General features: G+C 39.1%; 28 non-coding genes across 28 annotated transcripts; all 28 read right to left on the bottom strand.

The window, feature by feature from the left end:
- Window positions 1-68: 68 nt before the first annotated feature.
- On the bottom strand, window positions 69-187 carry LOC145299294 (5S ribosomal RNA). The gene has a single exon (XR_013871557.1). It is a non-coding gene; the product is annotated as a 5S ribosomal RNA (ribosomal RNA).
- A 151-nt stretch (window positions 188-338) lies between these two features.
- On the bottom strand, window positions 339-457 carry LOC145299282 (5S ribosomal RNA). The gene has a single exon (XR_013871545.1). It is a non-coding gene; the product is annotated as a 5S ribosomal RNA (ribosomal RNA).
- Window positions 458-609: 152 nt separating this feature from the next.
- Window positions 610-728, bottom strand: LOC145299770 (5S ribosomal RNA). Its single transcript, XR_013872016.1, has one exon. It is a non-coding gene; the product is annotated as a 5S ribosomal RNA (ribosomal RNA).
- A 149-nt stretch (window positions 729-877) lies between these two features.
- LOC145299270 (5S ribosomal RNA) lies at window positions 878-996 on the bottom strand. Its single transcript, XR_013871534.1, has one exon. It is a non-coding gene; the product is annotated as a 5S ribosomal RNA (ribosomal RNA).
- Window positions 997-1,147: 151 nt separating this feature from the next.
- Window positions 1,148-1,266, bottom strand: LOC145300275 (5S ribosomal RNA). Its single transcript, XR_013872505.1, has one exon. It is a non-coding gene; the product is annotated as a 5S ribosomal RNA (ribosomal RNA).
- A 152-nt stretch (window positions 1,267-1,418) lies between these two features.
- LOC145300423 (5S ribosomal RNA) lies at window positions 1,419-1,537 on the bottom strand. The gene has a single exon (XR_013872646.1). It is a non-coding gene; the product is annotated as a 5S ribosomal RNA (ribosomal RNA).
- Window positions 1,538-1,689: 152 nt separating this feature from the next.
- LOC145300023 (5S ribosomal RNA) lies at window positions 1,690-1,808 on the bottom strand. The gene has a single exon (XR_013872262.1). It is a non-coding gene; the product is annotated as a 5S ribosomal RNA (ribosomal RNA).
- Window positions 1,809-1,959: 151 nt separating this feature from the next.
- Window positions 1,960-2,078, bottom strand: LOC145299259 (5S ribosomal RNA). The gene has a single exon (XR_013871523.1). It is a non-coding gene; the product is annotated as a 5S ribosomal RNA (ribosomal RNA).
- Window positions 2,079-2,230: 152 nt separating this feature from the next.
- Window positions 2,231-2,349, bottom strand: LOC145299247 (5S ribosomal RNA). The gene has a single exon (XR_013871512.1). It is a non-coding gene; the product is annotated as a 5S ribosomal RNA (ribosomal RNA).
- Window positions 2,350-2,500: 151 nt separating this feature from the next.
- Window positions 2,501-2,619, bottom strand: LOC145299236 (5S ribosomal RNA). The gene has a single exon (XR_013871501.1). It is a non-coding gene; the product is annotated as a 5S ribosomal RNA (ribosomal RNA).
- A 151-nt stretch (window positions 2,620-2,770) lies between these two features.
- LOC145299223 (5S ribosomal RNA) lies at window positions 2,771-2,889 on the bottom strand. The gene has a single exon (XR_013871489.1). It is a non-coding gene; the product is annotated as a 5S ribosomal RNA (ribosomal RNA).
- A 153-nt stretch (window positions 2,890-3,042) lies between these two features.
- On the bottom strand, window positions 3,043-3,161 carry LOC145299211 (5S ribosomal RNA). Its single transcript, XR_013871478.1, has one exon. It is a non-coding gene; the product is annotated as a 5S ribosomal RNA (ribosomal RNA).
- A 151-nt stretch (window positions 3,162-3,312) lies between these two features.
- Window positions 3,313-3,431, bottom strand: LOC145299200 (5S ribosomal RNA). Its single transcript, XR_013871467.1, has one exon. It is a non-coding gene; the product is annotated as a 5S ribosomal RNA (ribosomal RNA).
- A 151-nt stretch (window positions 3,432-3,582) lies between these two features.
- LOC145299189 (5S ribosomal RNA) lies at window positions 3,583-3,701 on the bottom strand. The gene has a single exon (XR_013871456.1). It is a non-coding gene; the product is annotated as a 5S ribosomal RNA (ribosomal RNA).
- A 152-nt stretch (window positions 3,702-3,853) lies between these two features.
- On the bottom strand, window positions 3,854-3,972 carry LOC145299178 (5S ribosomal RNA). The gene has a single exon (XR_013871445.1). It is a non-coding gene; the product is annotated as a 5S ribosomal RNA (ribosomal RNA).
- Window positions 3,973-4,123: 151 nt separating this feature from the next.
- LOC145299166 (5S ribosomal RNA) lies at window positions 4,124-4,242 on the bottom strand. The gene has a single exon (XR_013871432.1). It is a non-coding gene; the product is annotated as a 5S ribosomal RNA (ribosomal RNA).
- A 151-nt stretch (window positions 4,243-4,393) lies between these two features.
- On the bottom strand, window positions 4,394-4,512 carry LOC145299155 (5S ribosomal RNA). The gene has a single exon (XR_013871421.1). It is a non-coding gene; the product is annotated as a 5S ribosomal RNA (ribosomal RNA).
- A 151-nt stretch (window positions 4,513-4,663) lies between these two features.
- On the bottom strand, window positions 4,664-4,782 carry LOC145299812 (5S ribosomal RNA). Its single transcript, XR_013872056.1, has one exon. It is a non-coding gene; the product is annotated as a 5S ribosomal RNA (ribosomal RNA).
- Window positions 4,783-4,934: 152 nt separating this feature from the next.
- LOC145300645 (5S ribosomal RNA) lies at window positions 4,935-5,053 on the bottom strand. The gene has a single exon (XR_013872859.1). It is a non-coding gene; the product is annotated as a 5S ribosomal RNA (ribosomal RNA).
- A 152-nt stretch (window positions 5,054-5,205) lies between these two features.
- LOC145299143 (5S ribosomal RNA) lies at window positions 5,206-5,324 on the bottom strand. The gene has a single exon (XR_013871410.1). It is a non-coding gene; the product is annotated as a 5S ribosomal RNA (ribosomal RNA).
- Window positions 5,325-5,473: 149 nt separating this feature from the next.
- On the bottom strand, window positions 5,474-5,592 carry LOC145299132 (5S ribosomal RNA). The gene has a single exon (XR_013871399.1). It is a non-coding gene; the product is annotated as a 5S ribosomal RNA (ribosomal RNA).
- Window positions 5,593-5,744: 152 nt separating this feature from the next.
- Window positions 5,745-5,863, bottom strand: LOC145299120 (5S ribosomal RNA). Its single transcript, XR_013871387.1, has one exon. It is a non-coding gene; the product is annotated as a 5S ribosomal RNA (ribosomal RNA).
- A 151-nt stretch (window positions 5,864-6,014) lies between these two features.
- On the bottom strand, window positions 6,015-6,133 carry LOC145299109 (5S ribosomal RNA). The gene has a single exon (XR_013871376.1). It is a non-coding gene; the product is annotated as a 5S ribosomal RNA (ribosomal RNA).
- Window positions 6,134-6,284: 151 nt separating this feature from the next.
- LOC145299098 (5S ribosomal RNA) lies at window positions 6,285-6,403 on the bottom strand. Its single transcript, XR_013871365.1, has one exon. It is a non-coding gene; the product is annotated as a 5S ribosomal RNA (ribosomal RNA).
- Window positions 6,404-6,554: 151 nt separating this feature from the next.
- Window positions 6,555-6,673, bottom strand: LOC145299087 (5S ribosomal RNA). The gene has a single exon (XR_013871354.1). It is a non-coding gene; the product is annotated as a 5S ribosomal RNA (ribosomal RNA).
- Window positions 6,674-6,824: 151 nt separating this feature from the next.
- Window positions 6,825-6,942, bottom strand: LOC145301125 (5S ribosomal RNA). The gene has a single exon (XR_013873326.1). It is a non-coding gene; the product is annotated as a 5S ribosomal RNA (ribosomal RNA).
- Window positions 6,943-7,093: 151 nt separating this feature from the next.
- Window positions 7,094-7,212, bottom strand: LOC145301153 (5S ribosomal RNA). The gene has a single exon (XR_013873354.1). It is a non-coding gene; the product is annotated as a 5S ribosomal RNA (ribosomal RNA).
- Window positions 7,213-7,363: 151 nt separating this feature from the next.
- LOC145300264 (5S ribosomal RNA) lies at window positions 7,364-7,482 on the bottom strand. Its single transcript, XR_013872494.1, has one exon. It is a non-coding gene; the product is annotated as a 5S ribosomal RNA (ribosomal RNA).
- Window positions 7,483-18,985: the final 11,503 nt, after the last annotated feature.

The following is an 18,985-nucleotide window of genomic DNA, read 5'->3' as shown; positions in this document are numbered from 1 at the left end:
TTTTTATCTAATATTTTACATTAAAATCGAACGCATTTTTATGAGTTTTTCCAAAAATTCAGGGGAAATGCTTACAGCACCTGGTATTCCCAAGCGGTCACCCATCTAAGTACTGACCAGGCTCTACGTTGCTTAACTTCGGGGATCGGACGAGAACCGGTGTTTTCAACGTGATATGGCCGTAAGCGAAGACGTGCCATAATTTTAACTATTACAATTTCAATATTTATTTACCAAATCTGATAATGTAATGATATTTTGTTTTTTGTTTTTTTATCTAATATTTTACATTAAAATCGAACGCATTTTTATGAGTTTTTCCAAAAATTCAGGGGAAATGCTTACAGCACCTGGTATTCCCAAGCGGTCACCCATCTAAGTACTGACCAGGCTCTACGTTGCTTAACTTCGGGGATCGGACGAGAACCGGTGTTTTCAACGTGATATGGCCGTAAGCGAAGACGTGCCATAATTTTAACTATTACAATTTCAATATTTATTTACCAAATCTGATAATGTAATGATATTTTGTTTTTTGTTTTTGTTATCTAATATTTTACATTAAAATCGAACGCATTTTTATGAGTTTTTCCAAAAATTCAGGGGAAATGCTTACAGCACCTGGTATTCCCAAGCGGTCACCCATCTAAGTACTGACCAGGCTCTACGTTGCTTAACTTCGGGGATCGGACGAGAACCGGTGTTTTCAACGTAATATGGCCGTAAGCGAAGAAGTGCCATAATTGTAACTATTACAATTTCAATATTTATTTACCAAATCTGATAATTTAAGGATACTTTATTTGTTTTTTTTACCTAATATTTTACATTAAAATCGAACGCATTTTTATGAGTTTTTCCAAAAATTCAGGGGAAATGCTTACAGCACCTGGTATTCCCAAGCGGTCACCCATCTAAGTACTGACCAGGCTCTACGTTGCTTAACTTCGGGGATCGGACGAGAACCGGTGTTTTCAACGTGATATGGCCGTAAGCTAAGACGTGCCATAATTTTAACTATTACAATTTCAATATTTATTTAGCAAATCTGATAATGTAATGATATTTTGTTTTTTGTTTTTTTATCTAATATTTTACATTAAAATCGAACGCATTTTTATGAGTTTTTCCAAAAATTCAGGGGAAATGCTTACAGCACCTGGTATTCCCAAGCGGTCACCCATCTAAGTACTGACCAGGCTTTACGTTGCTTAACTTCGGGGATCGGACGAGAACCGGTGTTTTCAACGTGATATGGCCGTAAGCGAAGACGTGCCATAATTTTAACTATTACAATTTTAATAATTATTTACGAAATCTGATAATGTAATGATATTTTGTTTTTTGTTTTTTTTATCTAATATTTTACATTAAAATCGAACGCATTTTTATGAGTTTTTCCAAAAATTCAGGGGAAATGCTTACAGCACCTGGTATTCCCAAGCGGTCACCCATCTAAGTACTGACCAGGCTCTACGTTGCTTAAATTCGGGGATCGGACGAGAACCGGTGTTTTCAACGTGATATGGCCGTAAGCGAAGACGTGCCATAATTTTAACTATTACAATTTCAATATTTATTTACCAAATCTGATAATGTAATGATATTTTGTTTTTTGTGTTTTTTATCTAATATTTTACATTAAAATCGAACGCATTTTTATGAGTTTTACCAAAAATTCAGGGGAAATGCTTACAGCACCTGGTATTCCCAAGCGGTCACCCATCTAAGTACTGACCAGGCTCTACGTTGCTTAACTTCGGGGATCGGACGAGAACCGGTGTTTTCAATGTGATATGGCCGTAAGCGAAGACGTGCCATAATTTTAACTATTACAATTTCAATATTTATTTACCAAATCTGATAATGTAATGATATTTTGTTTTTTGTTTTTTTATCTAATATTTTACATTAAAATCGAACGCATTTTTATGAGTTTTTCCAAAAATTCAGGGGAAATGCTTACAGCACCTGGTATTCCCAAGCGGTCACCCATCTAAGTACTGACCAGGCTCTACGTTGCTTAACTTCGGGGATCGGACGAGAACCGGTGTTTTCAACGTGATATGGCCGTAAGCGAAGACGTGCCATAATTTTAACTATTACAATTTCAATATTTATTTACCAAATCTGATAATGTAATGATATTTTGTTTTTTGTTTTTTTTACCTAATATTTTACATTAAAATCGAACGCATTTTTATGAGTTTTTCCAAAAATTCAGGGGAAATGCTTACAGCACCTGGTATTCCCAAGCGGTCACCCATCTAAGTACTGACCAGGCTCTACGTTGCTTAACTTCGGGGATCGGACGAGAACCGGTGTTTTCAACGTGATATGGCCGTAAGCGAAGACGTGCCATAATTTTAACTATTACAATTTCAATATTTATTTACCAAATCTGATAATGTAATGATATTTTGTTTTTTGTTTTTTTATCTAATATTTTACATTAAAATCGAACGCATTTTTATGAGTTTTTCCAAAAATTCAGGGGAAATGCTTACAGCACCTGGTATTCCCAAGCGGTCACCCATCTAAGTACTGACCAGGCTCTACGTTGCTTAACTTCGGGGATCGGACGAGAACCGGTGTTTTCAACGTGATATGGCCGTAAGCGAAGACGTGCCATAATTTTAACTATTACAATTTCAATATTTATTTACCAAATCTGATAATGTAATGATATTTTGTTTTTTGTTTTTTTATCTAATATTTTACATTAAAATCGAACGCATTTTTATGAGTTTTTCCAAAAATTCAGGGGAAATGCTTACAGCACCTGGTATTCCCAAGCGGTCACCCATCTAAGTACTGACCAGGCTCTACGTTGCTTAACTTCGGGGATCGGACGAGAACCGGTGTTTTCAACGTGATATGGCCGTAAGCGAAGACGTGCCATAATTTTAACTATTACAATTTCAATATTTATTTACCAAATCTGATAATGTAATGATATTTTGTTTTTTGTTTTTTTTTACCTAATATTTTACATTAAAATCGAACGCATTTTTATGAGTTTTTCCAAAAATTCAGGGGAAATGCTTACAGCACCTGGTATTCCCAAGCGGTCACCCATCTAAGTACTGACCAGGCTCTACGTTGCTTAACTTCGGGGATCGGACGAGAACCGGTGTTTTCAACGTGATATGGCCGTAAGCGAAGACGTGCCATAATTTTAACTATTACAATTTCAATATTTATTTACCAAATCTGATAATGTAATGATATTTTGTTTTTTGTTTTTTTATCTAATATTTTACATTAAAATCGAACGCATTTTTATGAGTTTTTCCAAAAATTCAGGGGAAATGCTTACAGCACCTGGTATTCCCAAGCGGTCACCCATCTAAGTACTGACCAGGCTCTACGTTGCTTAACTTCGGGGATCGGACGAGAACCGGTGTTTTCAACGTGATATGGCCGTAAGCGAAGACGTGCCATAATTTTAACTATTACAATTTCAATATTTATTTACCAAATCTGATAATGTAATGATATTTTGTTTTTTGTATTTTTATCTAATATTTTACATTAAAATCGAACGCATTTTTATGAGTTTTTCCAAAAATTCAGGGGAAATGCTTACAGCACCTGGTATTCCCAAGCGGTCACCCATCTAAGTACTGACCAGGCTCTACGTTGCTTAACTTCGGGGATCGGACGAGAACCGGTGTTTTCAACGTGATATGGCCGTAAGCGAAGACGTGCCATAATTTTAACTATTACAATTTCAATATTTATTTACCAAATCTGATAATGTAATGATATTTTGTTTTTTGTTTTTTTTACCTAATATTTTACATTAAAATCGAACGCATTTTTATGAGTTTTTCCAAAAATTCAGGGGATATGCTTACAGCACCTGGTATTCCCAAGCGGTCACCCATCTAAGTACTGACCAGGCTCTACGTTGCTTAACTTCGGGGATCGGACGAGAACCGGTGTTTTCAACGTGATATGGCCGTAAGCGAAGACGTGCCATAATTTTAACTATTACAATTTCAATATTTATTTACCAAATCTGATAATGTAATGATATTTTGTTTTTTGTTTTTTTATCTAATATTTTACATTAAAATCGAACGCATTTTTATGAGTTTTTCCAAAAATTCAGGGGAAATGCTTACAGCACCTGGTATTCCCAAGCGGTCACCCATCTAAGTACTGACCAGGCTCTACGTTGCTTAACTTCGGGGATCGGACGAGAACCGGTGTTTTCAACGTGATATGGCCGTAAGCGAAGACATGCCATAATTTTAACTATTACAATTTCAATATTTATTTACCAAATCTGATAATGTAATGATATTTTGTTTTTTGTTTTTTTATCTAATATTTTACATTAAAATCGAACGCATTTTTATGAGTTTTTCCAAAACTTCAGGGGAAATGCTTACAGCACCTGGTATTCCCAAGCGGTCACCCATCTAAGTACTGACCAGGCTCTACGTTGCTTAACTTCGGGGATCGGACGAGAACCGGTGTTTTCAACGTGATATGGCCGTAAGCGAAGAAGTGCCATAATTTTAACTATTACAATTTCAATATTTATTTACCAAATCTGATAATGTAATGATATTTTGTTTTTTGTTTTTTTATCTAATATTTTACATTAAAATCGAACGCATTTTTATGAGTTTTTCCAAAAATTCAGGGGAAATGCTTACAGTACCTGGTATTCCCAAGCGGTCACCCATCTAAGTACTGACCAGGCTCTACGTTGCTTAACTTCGGGGATCGGACGAGAACCGGTGTTTTCAACGTGATATGGCCGTAAGCGAAGACGTGCCATAATTTTAACTATTATAATTTTAATAATTATTTACCAAATCTGATAATGTAATGATATTTTGTTTTTTGTGTTTTTTATCTAATATTTTACATTAAAATCGAACGCATTTTTATGAGTTTTTCCAAAAATTCAGGGGATATGCTTACAGCACCTGGTATTCCCAAGCGGTCACCAATCTAAGTACTGACCAGGCTCTACGTTGCTTAACTTCGGGGATCGGACGAGAACCGGTGTTTTCAACGTGATATGGCCGTAAGCGAAGACGTGCCATAATTTTAACTATTACAATTTTAATATTTATTTACCAAATCTGATAATGTAATGATATTTTGTGTTTTGTTTTTTTTATCTAATATTTTACATTAAAATCGAACGCATTTTTAAGAGTTTTTCCAAAAATTCAGGGGAAATGCTTACAGCACCTGGTATTCCCAAGCGGTCACCCATCTAAGTACTGACCAGGCTCTACGTTGCTTAACTTCGGGGATCGGACGAGAACCGGTGTTTTCAACGTGATATGGCCGTAAGCGAAGAAGTGCGATAATTTTAACTATTACAATTTCAATATTTATTTACCAAATCTGATAATTTAATGATACTTTATTTGTTTTTTTTACCTAATATTTTACATTAAAATCGAACGCATTTTTATGAGTTTTTCCAAAAATTCAGAGGAAATGCTTACAGCACCTGGTATTCCCAAGCGGTCACCCATCTAAGTACTGACCAGGCTCTACGTTGCTTAACTTCGGGGATCGGACGAGAACCGGTGTTTTCAACGTGATATGGCCGTAAGCGAAGACGTGCCATAATTTTAACTATTACAATTTCAATATTTATTTACCAAATCTGATAATGTAATGATATTTTGTTTTTTGTTTTTTTTACCTAATATTTTACATTAAAATCGAACGCATTTTTATGAGTTTTTCCAAAAATTCAGGGGAAATGCTTACAGCACCTGGTATTCCCAAGCGGTCACCCATCTAAGTACTGACCAGGCTCTACGTTGCTTAACTTCGGGGATCGGACGAGAACCGGTGTTTTCAACGTGATATGGCCGTAAGCGAAGACGTGCCATAATTTTAACTATTACAATTTCAATATTTATTTACCAAATCTGATAATGTAATGATATTTTGTTTTTTGTTTTTTTATCTAATATTTTACATTAAAATCGAACGCATTTTTATGAGTTTTTCCAAAAATTCAGGGGAAATGCTTACAGCACCTGGTATTCCCAAGCGGTCACCCATCTAAGTACTGACCAGGCTCTACGTTGCTTAACTTCGGGGATCGGACGAGAACCGGTGTTTTCAACGTGATATGGCCGTAAGCGAAGACGTGCCATAATTTTAACTATTACAATTTCAATATTTATTTACCAAATCTGATAATGTAATGATATTTTGTTTTTTGTTTTTTTATCTAATATTTTACATTAAAATCGAACGCATTTTTATGAGTTTTTCCAAAAATTCAGGGGAAATGCTTACAGCACCTGGTATTCCCAAGCGGTCACCCATCTAAGTACTGACCAGGCTCTACGTTGCTTAACTTCGGGGATCGGACGAGAACCGGTGTTTTCAACGTGATATGGCCGTAAGCGAAGACGTGCCATAATTTTAACTATTACAATTTCAATATTTATTTACCAAATCTGATAATGTAATGATATTTTGTTTTTTGTTTTTTTATCTAATATTTTACATTAAAATCGAACGCATTTTTATGAGTTTTTCCAAAAATTCAGGGGAAATGCTTACAGCACCTGGTATTCCCAAGCGGTCACCCATCTAAGTACTGACCAGGCTCTACGTTGCTTAACTTCGGGGATCGGACGAGAACCGGTGTTTTCAACGTGATATGGCCGTAAGCGAAGACGTGCCATAATTTTAACTATTACAATTTCAATATTTATTTACCAAATCTGATAATGTAATGATATTTTGTTTTTTGTTTTTTTATCTAATATTTTACATTAAAATCGAACGCATTTTTATGAGTTTTTCCAAAAATTCAGGGGATATGCTTACAGCACCTGGTATTCCAAGCGGTCACCCATCTAAGTACCGACCAGGCTCTACGTTGCTTAACTTCGGGGATCGGACGAGAACCGGTGTTTTCAACGTGATATGGCCGTAAGCGAAGACGTGCCATAATTTTAACTATTACAATTTCAATATTTATTTACCAAATCTGATAATGTAATGATATTTTGTTTTTTGTTTTTTTATCTAATATTTTACATTAAAATCGAACGCATTTTTATGAGTTTTTCCAAAAATTCAGGGGAAATGCTTACAGCACCTGGTATTCCCAAGCGGTCACGTATCTAAGTACTGACCAGGCTCTACGTTGCTTAACTTCGGGGATCGGACGAGAACCGGTGTTTTCAACGTGATATGGCCGTAAGCGAAGACGTGCCATAATTTTAACTATTACAATTTCAATATTTATTTACCAAATCTGATAATGTAATGATATTTTGTTTTTTGTTTTTTTATCTAATATTTTACATTAAAATCGAACGCATTTTTATGAGTTTTTCCAAAAATTCAGGGGAAATGCTTACAGCACCTGGTATTCCCAAGCGGTCACCCATCTAAGTACTGACCAGGCTCTACGTTTCTTAACTTCGGGGATCGGACGAGAACCGGTGTTTTCAACGTGATATGGCCGTAAGCGAATCATTCGCTGTATGGGTTTGAGCCTCCCTACGTACAACCAGTAGTTTTTTTCATTCGCTGTATGGGTTTGAGCCTCCCTACGTACAACCAGTTTTTTTTTCTTCGCTGTATGGGTTTGAGCCTCCCTACCTACAACCAGTTTTTTTTTGTTCACTGTATGGGTTTGAGCCTCCCTACGTACAACCAGTTTTTTTTTCATTCGCTGTATGGCTTTGAGCCTCCCAACGTACAACACTTTTTTTTTTCATTCGCTGTATTGGTTTGATCCTCCCTACATACAACCAGTTTTTTTTTTCATTCGCTGTATGGGGTTGAGCCTCCCAACGTACAACCAGTTTTTTTTTCATTCGCTGTATTGGTTTGAGCCTCCCTACGTACAACCATTTTTTTTTTTGATTCGCTGTATGGTTTTAGCCTCCCTACGTACAACCAGTTTGTTTTTTTCATGCGCTGTATGGGTTTGAGCCTCCCTACGCTAACCAGTTTTTTTTTCATTCGCTGTATGGGTTTGAGCCTCCCTACGTACAACCAGTTTTTTTTTTCATTTGCTGTATTGGTTTGAGCCTCCCTACGTACAACCAGTTTTTTTTTCATTCGCTGTATGGGTTTGAGCCTCCCTACGTAGCACCAGTTTTTTTTTCATTCGCTGGATGGGTTTGAGCCTCCCAACGTACAACAGTTTTTTTTTGATTCGCTGTATGGGTTTGAGCCTCTCTACGTACAACCTTTTTTTTTCATTCGCTGTATTGGTTTGAGCCTCCCTACGTACAACCAGTGTTTTTGTTCATTCGCTGTATGGGTTTGAGCCTCCCTACGTACAACCAGTTTTTTTTCATTCGCTGGATGGGTTTGAGCCTCCCAACGTACAACAGTTTTTTTTTCATACACTGTATGGGTTTAAGACCCCCTACGTACAACCAGTTTTTTTTTCATTCGCTGTATGGTTTGAGCCTCCCTACGTAAAACCAGTGCTATTTTCATTCGCTGTATTTGTTTGAGCCTCCCTACGTACAACAGTTTTTTTTTCATTCGCTGTATGGGTTTGAGCCTCCCTACGTACAACCAGTTTTTTTTTTATTCGCTGGATGGGTTTGAGCCTCCCAACGTACAACAGTTTTTTTTTTCATACGCTGTATGGGTTTTAGCCTCCCTAGGTACAACAGTTTTTTTTTTCATTCGCTGTATGGGTTTAAGCCTCCCTACTTACAACCAGTTTTTTTTTCATTCGCTGTATTGGTTTGAGCCTCCCTACGTACAACCAGTTTTTTTTTCATTCGCTGTATGGGTTTGAGCCTCCCTACGTACAACCAGTTGTTTTTTTCATTCCCTGTATGGCTTTGAGCCTCCCTACGTACAACCAGTTTTTTTTCTTCACTGTATGGGTTTGAGCCTCCCTACGTACAACCAGTTTTTTTTTTATTCACTGTATGGGCTTGAGCCTCCCTACGGGTAACCAGTTTTTTTTCATTTGCTGTATGGGTTTGAGCCTCCCAACGTACAACAGTTTTTTTTTATTCGCTGTATTGGTTTGATCCTCCCTACATACAACTAGTTTTTTTTTTCATTCGCTGTATGGGGTTGAGCCTCCCTACGTACAACCAGTTTTTTTTTCATTCGCTGTATGGGTTTGAGCCTCCCTACGTACAACCATTTTTATTTTTATTCGTTGTATGGTTTGAGCCTCCCTACGTACAACCAGTTTGATTTTTTCATTCGCTGTATGGGTTTGAGCCTCCCTACGTACAACCAGTTTTTTTTTCATTCGCTGTATGGGTTTGAGCCTCCCTACGTACAACCAGTTTCTTTTCATTTGCTGTATTGGTTTGAGTCTCCCTACGTATAACCAGTTTTTTTTTTCATTCGTTGTATGGGTTTGAGCCTCCCTACGTACAACCAGTTTTTTTTCATTCGCTGTATGGTTTTGAGCCTCCCAACGTACAACAGTTTTTTTTTCATTCGCTGTATGGGTTTGAGCCTCCCTACGTACAACCATTTTTTTTTTCATTCGCTGTATTGGATTGAGCATCCCTACGTACAACCAGTGTTTTTGTTCATTCGCTGTATGGGTTTGAGCCTCCCTACGTACAACCAGTTTTTTTTCATTCGCTGGATGGGTTTAAGCCTCCCAACGTACAACAGTTTTTTTTTTCATACGCTATATGGGTTTGAGCCTCCCTACGTACAACCAGTTTTTTTTCATTCGCTGTATAGGTGTGAGCCTCCCTACGTACAACCAGTTTTTTTTCATTGGCTGTATGGGTTTGAGCCTCCCTACATACAACTAGTTTTTTTTTCATTCGCTGTATGGGGTTGAGCCTACCTACGTACAACCAGTTTTTTTTTCATTCGCTGTATGGGTTTGAGCCTCCCTACGTACAACAGTTTTTTTTTCATTCGCTGTATGGTTTGAGCCTCCCTACGTACAACCAGTTTTTTTTTTCATTTGCTGTATTGGTTTGAGCCTCCCTACGTACAACCAGTTTTTTTTTCATTCGCTGTATGGGTTTGAGCCTCCCTACGTAGCACCAGTTTTTTTTTATTCGCTTGATGGGTTTGAGCCTCCCAACGTACAACAGTTTTTTTTTCATTCGCTGTATGGGTTTGAGCCTCTCTATGTAGAACCTTTTTTTTTCATTCGCTGTATTATTTTGAGCCTCCCTACGTACAACCAGTGTTTTTGTTCATTCGCTGTATGGGTTTGAGCCTCCCTACGTACAACCAGTTTTTTTTCATTCGCTGGATGGGTTTGAGCCTCCCAACGTACAACAGTTTTTTTTTCATACGCTGTATGGGTTAAAGACCCCCTACGTACAACCAGTTTTTTTTTCATTCGCTTTATGGTTTGAGCCTCCCTACGTAAAACCAGTGTTTTTTTTATTCGCTGTATTGGTTTGAGCCTCCCTACGTACAACAGTTTTTTTTCATTCGCTGTATGGGTTTGAGCCTCCCTACGTACAACCAGTTTTTTTTCATTCGCTGGATGGGTTTGAGCCTCCCAACGTACAACAGTTTTTTTTTTCATACGCTGTATGGGTTTTAGCCTCCTTAGGTACAACAGTTTTTTTTTTCATTCGCTGTATGGGTTTGAGCCTTCCTACTTACAATCAGTTTTTTTTTCATTCGCTGTATTGGTTTGAGCCTCCCTACGTACAACCAGTTTTTTTTCATTCGCTGTATGGGTTTGAGCCTCCCTACGTACAACCAGTTGTTTTTTTCATTCGCTGTATGGGTTTGAGCCTCCCTACGTACAACCAGTTTTTTTTTCTTCACTGTATGGGTTTGAGCCTCCCTACGTAGAACCAGTTTTTTTTTTATTCACTGTATGGGTTTGAGCCTCCCTACGGGTAACCAGTTTTTTTTTCATTCGCTGTATGGGTTTGAGCCTCCCAACGTACAACAGTTTTTTTTTCATTCGCTGTTTTGGTTTGATCCTCCCTACATACAACTAGTTTTTTTTTTCATTCGCTGTATGGGGTTGAGCCTCCCTACGTACAACCAGTTTTTTTTTAATTCGCTGTATGGGTTTGAGCCTCCCTACGTACAACCATTTTTATTTTTATTCGCTGTATGGTTTGAGCCTCCCTACGTACAACCAGTTAGATTTTTTCATTCGCTGTATGGGTTTGAGCCTCCCTACGTACAACCAGTTTTTTTTTCATTCGCTGTATGGGTTTGAGCCTCCCAACGTACAACAGTTTTTTTTTCATTCGCTGTATGGGTTTGAGCCTCCCTACGTACAACCATTTTTTTTTTCATTCGCTGTATTGGTTTGAGCCTCCCTACGTACAACCAGTGTTTTTGTTCATTCGCTGTATGGGTTTGAGCCTCCCTACGTACAACCAGTTTTTTTTCATTCGCTGGATGGGTTTAAGCCTCCCAACGTACAACAGTTTTTTTTTCATACGCTGTATGGGTTTGAGCCTCCCTACGTACAACCAGTTTTTTTTTCATTCGCTGTATAGGTGTGAGCCTCCCTACGTACAACCAGTTTTTTTTTTTCATTCGCTGTATGGTTTGAGCCTCCTTACATACAACTAGTTTTTTTTTTCATTTTCTGTATGGGGTTGAGCCTACCTACGTACAACCAGTTTTTGTTTCATTCGCTGTATGGGTTTGAGCCTCCCTACGTACAACAGTTTTTTTTTCATTCGCTGTATGGTTTGAGCCTCCCTACGTACAACCAGTTTGATTTTTTCATTCGCTGTTTTGGTTTGAGCCTCCCTACGTACGACAGTTTTTTTTTCATTTGCTGTATGGGTTTGAGCCTCCCTACGTACAACCAGTTTTTTTTCATTGGCTGTATGGGTTTGAGCCTCCCTACGTACAACCAGTTTTTTTTTTCATTCGTTGTATGGGTTTGAGCCTCCCTACGTACAACCAGTTTTTTTCATTCGCTGTATGGGTTTGAGCCTCCCAACGTACAACAGTTTTTTTTTTCATTCGCTGTATGGGTTTGAGCCTCCCTACGTACAACCAGTTTTTTTTCATTTGCTGTATTGGTTTGAGCCTCCCTACGTACAACCAGTTTTTTTTTTTCATTCGCTGTATGGGTTTGAGCCTCCCTATGTAGCACCAGTTTTTTTTTTATTCGCTGGATGGGTTTGAGCCTCCCAACGTACAACAGTTTTTTTTTCATTCGCTGTATGGGTTTGAGCCTCTCTACGTACAACCTTTTTTTTTTCATTCGCTGTATTATTTTGAGCCTCCCTACGTACAACCAGTGTTTTTGTTCATTCGCTGTATGGGTTTGAGCCTCCCTACGTACAACCAGTTTTTTTTCATTCGCTGGATGGGTTTGAGCCTCCCAACGTACAACAGTTTTTTTTTCATACGCTGTATGGGTTTAAGACCCCCTACGTACAACCAGTTTTTTTTCATTCGCTGTATGGTTTGAGCCTCCCTACGTAAAACCAGTGTTTTTTTTTTATTCGCTGTATTGGTTTGAGCCTCCCTACGTACAACAGTTTTTTTTCATTCGCTGTATGGGTTTGAGCCTCCCTACGTACAACCAGTTTTTTTTCATTCGCTGGATGGGTTTGAGCCTCCCAACGTCCAACAGTTTTTTTTTTCATACGCTGTATGGGTTTTAGCCTCCCTAGGTACAACAGTTTTTTTTTTCATTCGCTGTATGGGTTTGAGCCTCCCTACAGGTAACCAGTTTTTTTTCATTCGCTGTATGGGTTTGAGCCTCCCAACGTACAACAGTTTTTTTTTTATTCGCTGTATTGGTTTGATCCTCCCTACATACAACTAGTTTTTTTTTTCATTCGCTGTATGGGGTTGAGCCTCCCTACGTACAACCAGTTTTTTTTTCATTCGCTGTATGGGTGTGAGCCTCCCTACGTACAACCATTTTTAATTTTTATTCGCTGTATGGTTTGAGCCTCCCTACGTACAACCAGTTTGATTTTTTCATTCGCTGTATGGGTTTGAGCCTCCCTACGTACAACCAGTTTTTTTTTCATTCGCTGTATGGGTTTGAGCCTCCCTACGTACAACCAGTTTTTTTTTCATTTGCTGTATTGGTTTGAGCCTCCCTACGTACAACCAGTTTTTTTTTTCATTCGTTGTATGGGTTTGAGCCTCCCTACGTACAACCAGTTTTTTTTCATTCGCTGTATGGGTTGAAGCCTCCCAACGTACAACAGTTTTTTTTTCATTCGCTGTATGGGTTTGAGCCTCCCTACGTACAACCATTTTTTTTTTCCTTCGCTGTATTGGTTTTAGCCTCCCTACGTACAACCAGTGTTTTTGTTCATTCCCTGTATGGGTTTGAGCCTCCCTACGTACAACCAGTTTTTTTTCATTCGCTGGATGGGTTTAAGCCTCCCAACGTACAACAGTTTTTTTTTTCATACGCTGTATGGGTTTGAGCCTCCCTACGTACAACCAGTTTTTTTTTTCATTCACTGTATAGGTGTGAGCCTCCCTACGTACAACCAGTTTTTTTTTTCATTCGCTGTATGGTTTGAGCCTCCCTACATACAACTAGTTTTTTTTTTCATTCGCTGTATGGGGTTGAGCCTACCTACGTACAACCAGTTTTTTTTTCATTCGCTGTATGGGTTTGAGCCTCCCTACGTACAACAGTTGTTTTTTCATTCGCTGTATGGTTTGAGCCTCCCTACGTACAACCAGTTTGATTTTTTCATTCGCTGTATTGGTTTGAGCCTCCCTACGTACGACAGTTTTTTTTTCATTTGCTGTATGGGTTTGAGCCTCCCTACGTACAACCAGTTTTTTTTCATTGGCTGTATGGGTTTGAGCCTCCCTACGTACAACCAGTTTTTTTTTTCATTCGTTGTATGGGTTTGAGCCTCCCTACCTACAACAGTTTTTTTTCATTCGCTGTATGGGTTTGAGCCTCCCAACGTACAACAGTTTTTTTTTTCATTCGCTGTATGGGTTTGAGCGTCCCTACGTACAACAATTTTTTTTTTCCTGCGCTGTATTGGTTTGAGCCTCCCTACGTACACCCAGTGTTTTTGTTCATTCGCTGCATGGGTTTGAGCCTCCCTACGTACAACCAGTTTTTTTTCATTCGCTGGATGGGTTTGAGCCTCCCAACGTACAACAGTTTTTTGCTCATACGCTGTATGGGTTTGAGCCTCCCTACGTACAACCAGTTTTTTTTTCATTCGCTGTATAGGTTTAAGCCTCCCTACGTACAACCATTTTTTTTTTCATTCGCTGTATGGTTTGAGCCTTCCTACGTACAAATAGTTGTTTTTTTCATTCGCTGTATGGGTTTGAGCCTCCCTACGTACAACAGTTTTTTTTTTCATTCGCTGTATGGGTTTGAGCCTCCCTACGTACAACAGTTTTTTTTCTCATTCGCTGTATGGTTTGAGCCTCCCTACGTACGACATTTTTTTTTCATTCGCTGTATGGGTTTGAGCCTCCCTACGTACAACCAGTTTTTTTTTCATTCGCTGTATGGTTTGAGCCTCCCTACGTACAAAAGTTTTTTTTTCATTCGCTGTATGGGTTTGAGCCTCCCTACGTACAACAAGTTTGATTTTTTCATTCGCTGTATGGGTTTGAGCCTCCCTACGTACAACCAGGTTTTTTTTTCATTCGCTGTATGGGTTTGAGCCTCCCTACGTACAACCAGTTTTTTTTTCATTCGCTGTATGGGTTTGAGCCTCCCTACGTACAACCAGTTTTTTCATTCGCTGTATGGGTTTGAGCCTCCCTACGTACAACCAGTTTTTTTTTTCATTCGCTGTATAGGTTTGAGCCTCCCTACGTACAACCAGTTTTTTTTTTCATTCGCTGTATGGGTTTGAGCCTCCCTACTTACAACCAGTTTTTTTTTTCATTCGCTGTATTGGTTTGAGCCTCCCTATGTACGACAGTTTTTTTTTCATTTGCTGTATGGGTTTGAGCCTCCCTACGTACAACCAGTTTTTTTTCATTGGCTGTATGGGTTTGAGCCTCCCTACGTACAACCAGTTTTTTTTTTCATTCGTTGTATGGGTTTGAGCCTCCCTACGTACAACCAGTTTTTTTTCATTCGCTGTATGGGTTTGAGCCTCCCAACGTACAACAGTTTTTTTTTTCATTCACTGTATGGGTTTGAGCGTCCCTACGTACAAAAATTTTTTTTTTTCCTGCGCTGTATTGGTTTGAGCCTCCCTACGTACACCCAGTGTTTTTGTTCATTCGCTGTATGGGTTTGAGCCTCCCTACGTACAACCAGTTTTGTTTCATTCGCTGGATGGGTTTGAGCCTCCCAACGTACAACAGTTTTTTGCTCATACGCTGTATGGGTTTGAGCCTCCCTACGTACAACCAGTTTTTTTTCATTCGCTGTATAGGTTTGAGCCTCCCTACGTACAACTAGTTTTTTTTTTCATTCGCTGTATGGTTTTAGCCTTCCTACGTACAAATAGTTTTTTTTTTCATTCGCTGTATGGTTTGAGCCTCCCTACGTACAACCAGTTTTTTTTTCATTCGCTGTATTGGTTTGAGCCTCCCTACGTACGACATTTTTTTTTCATTCGCTGTATGGGTTTGAGCCTCCCTACGTACAACCAGTTTTTTTTTCATTCTCTGTATTGTTTGAGCCTCCCTACGTACAAAATTTTTTTTTCATTCGCTGTATGGGTTTGAGCCTCCCTACGTACAACAAGTTTGATTTTTTCATTCGCTGTATGGGTTTGAGCCTCCCTACGTACAACCAGGTTTTTTTTTCATTCGCTGTATGGGTTTGAGCCTCCCTACGTACAACCAGTTTTTTTTTTCATTCGCTGTATGGGTTTGAGCCTCCCTTCGTACAACCAGTTTTTTTTTTCATTCGCTGTATGGGTTTGAGCCTCCCTACGTACAACCAGTTTTTTTTTCATTCGCTGTATGGGTTTGAGCCTCCCTACGTACAACCAGTTTTTTCATTCGCTGTATGGGTTTGAGCCTCCCTACGTACAACCAGTTTTTTTTCATTCGCTGTATAGGTTTGAGCCTCCCTACGTACAACCAGTTTTTTTTTTCATTCGCTCTATGGGTTTGAGCCTCCCTACTTACAACAAGTTTTTTTTTCATCCGCTGTACTGGTTTGAGCCTCCCAACGTACAACCAGTTTTTTTTTCATTCGCTGTATGGGTTTGAGCCTCCCTACGTACAACCAGTTGTTTTTTTCATTCGCTGTATGGGTTTGAGCCTCCCTACGTACAACCAGTTTTTTTTTCATTCGCTGTATGGGTTTGAGCCTCCCTACGTACAACCATTTTTTTTTTATTCGCTGTATGGGTTTGAGCCTCCCAACGTACAACAGTTTTTTTTTCATTCGCTGTATTGGTTTGATCCTCCCTACATACAACTAGTTTTTGTTTTCATTCGCTGTATGGGGTTGAGCCTCCCTACGTACAACCATTTTTATTTTTTTTCGCTGTATGGTTTTAGCCTCCCTACGTACAACCAGTTTGATTTTTTCATTCGCTGTATGGGTTTGAGCCTCCCTACGTACAACCAGTTTTTTTTCATTTGCTGTATGGGTTTGAGCCTCCCTACGTACAACCAGTTTTATTTTTCATTCGTTGTATGAGTTTGAGCCTCCCTACGTACAACCAGTTTTTTTTTCATTCGCTGTATGGGTTTGAGCCTCCCAACGTACAACAGTTTGTTTTTTCATTCGCTGTATGGGTTTGAGCCTCCCTACGTACAACAGTTTTTTTTTTCATTCGCTGTATTGGTTTTAGCCTCCCTACGTACAACCAGTGTTTTTGTTCATTCGCTGTATGGGTTTGAGCCTCCCTACGTACAACCAGTTGTTTTTTCATTCGCTGTATGGGTTTGAGCCTCCCAACGTACAACAGTTTTTTTTTCATACGCTGTATGGGTTTGAGCCTCCCTACGTACAACCAGTTTTTTTTTCATTCGCTGTATAGGTTTGAGCCTCCCTACGTACAACCAGTTTTTTTTTCATTCGCTGTATAGTTTGAGCCTTCCTACGTACAAATAGTTGTTTTTTTCATTCGCTGTATGGGTTTGAGCCTCCCTACGTACAACCAGTTTTTTTTTTCATTCGCTGTATGGGTTTGAGCCTCCCTACTTACAACCAGTTTTTTTTTTCATTCGCTGTACTGGTTTGAGCCTCCCTACGTACAACCAGTTTTTTTTTTCATTCGCTGTATGGGTTTGAGCCTCCCTACGTACAACCAGTTGTTTTTTTGATTCGCTGTATGGGTTTGAGCCTCCCTACGTACAACCAGTTTTTTATTCTTCGCTGTATGGGCCTGAGCCTCCCTACGTACAACCAGTTTTTTTTTATTCACTGTATGGGTTTGAGCCTCCCTACGTATAACCAGTTTTTTTTTTCATTCGCTGTATGGGTTTGAGCCTCCCAACGTACAACAGTTTTTTTTTCATTCGCTGTATTGGTTTGATCCTCCCTACATACAACCAGTTTTTTTTTCATTCGCTGTATGGGTTTGAGCCTCCCTACGTACAACCATTTTTATTTTTATTCGCTGTATGGTTTTAGCCTCCCTACGTACAACCAGTTATATTTTTTCATTCGCTGTATGGGTTTGAGCCTCCCTACGTCCAACCAGTTTTTTTTCATTTGCTGTATGGGTTTGAGCCTCCCTACGTACAACCAGTTTTTTTTTTCATTCGTTGTATGGGTTTGAGCCTCCCTACGTACAACCAGTTTTTTTTTCATTCGCTGTATGGGTTTGAGCCTCCCAACGTACAACAGTTTTTTTTTCATTTGCTGTATGGGTTTGAGCCTCCCTACGTACAACCATTTTTTTTTACATTCGCTGTATTGGTTTGAGCCTCCCTACAAACAACCAGTGTTTTTGTTCATTCGCTGTATGGGTTTGAGCCTCCCTACGTATAACCAGTTTTTTTTCATTCGCTGAATGGGTTTGAGCCTCCCAAGGTACAACAGTTTTTCTTTCATTCGCTGTATTGGTTTGATCCTCCCTACATACAACAGTTTTTTTTTTCATTCGCTGTATGGGGTTGAGCCTCCCTACGTACAACAGTTTTTTTTTCATTCGCTGTATGGGTTTGAGCCTCCCTACATACAACCAGTTTTTTTTTTCATTCGCTGTATTGGTTTGAGCCTCCCTACGTACAACCAGTTTTTTTTTTCATTCGCTGTATGGGTTTGAGCCTCCCTACGTACAACCAGTTGTTTTTTTCATTCGCTGTATGGGTTTGAGCCTCCCTACGTACAACCAGTTTTTTTTTTCTTCGCTGTATGGGTTTGAGCCTCCCTACGTACAACCAGTTTTTTTTTATTCACTGTATGGGTTTGAGCCTCACTACGTAGAACCAGTTTTTTTTTCATTCGCTGTATGGGTTTGAGCCTCCCAAGGTACAACAGTTTTTCTTTCATTCGCTGTATGGGTTTGATCCTCCCTACATACAACCAGTTTTAGTATTAATTCGCTGTATGGGGTTGAGCCTCCCTGCGTACAACCAGTTTTTTTTCATTCGCTGTATGGGTTTGAGCACCCCTACGTACAACCATTTTTATTTTTATTCGCTGTATGGTTTTAGCCTCCCTACGTACAACCAGTTTGATTTTTTCATTCGCTGTATCGGTTTGAGCCTCCCTACGTACAACCAGTTTTTTTTTCATTCGCTGTATGGGTTTGAGCCTCCCTACGTACAACCAGTTTTTTTTCATTTGCTGTATGGGTTTGAGCCTCCCAACGTACAACAGTTTTTTTTTCATTCGCTGTATGGGTTTGAGCCTCCCTACGTACAACCATTTTTTTTTCATTCGCTGTATTTGTTTGAGCCTCCCTACGTACAACCAGTGTTTTTGTTCATTCGCTGTATGGGTTTGAGCCTCCCTACGTACAACCAGTTTTTTTTTCATTCGCTGTATGGGTTTGAGCCTCCCAACGTACAACAGTTTTTTTTTCATACGCTGTATGGGTTTAAGCCTCCCTACGTTAAACCAGTTTTTTTTTTCATTCGCTATATAGGTTTGAGCCTCCCTACGTACAACCAGTTTTTTTTTAATTCGCTGTATGGTTTGAGC

Source organism: Euprymna scolopes, chromosome 18, assembly GCF_053919585.1.
Source record: "Euprymna scolopes isolate OS-2025 chromosome 18, ASM5391958v1, whole genome shotgun sequence".
Taxonomy (NCBI): Eukaryota; Metazoa; Mollusca; class Cephalopoda; order Sepiida; family Sepiolidae; genus Euprymna; species Euprymna scolopes.
The sequence above is the reverse complement of the archived record's forward strand: the minus strand, read 5'-3'. Positions and strand labels throughout refer to the sequence as shown.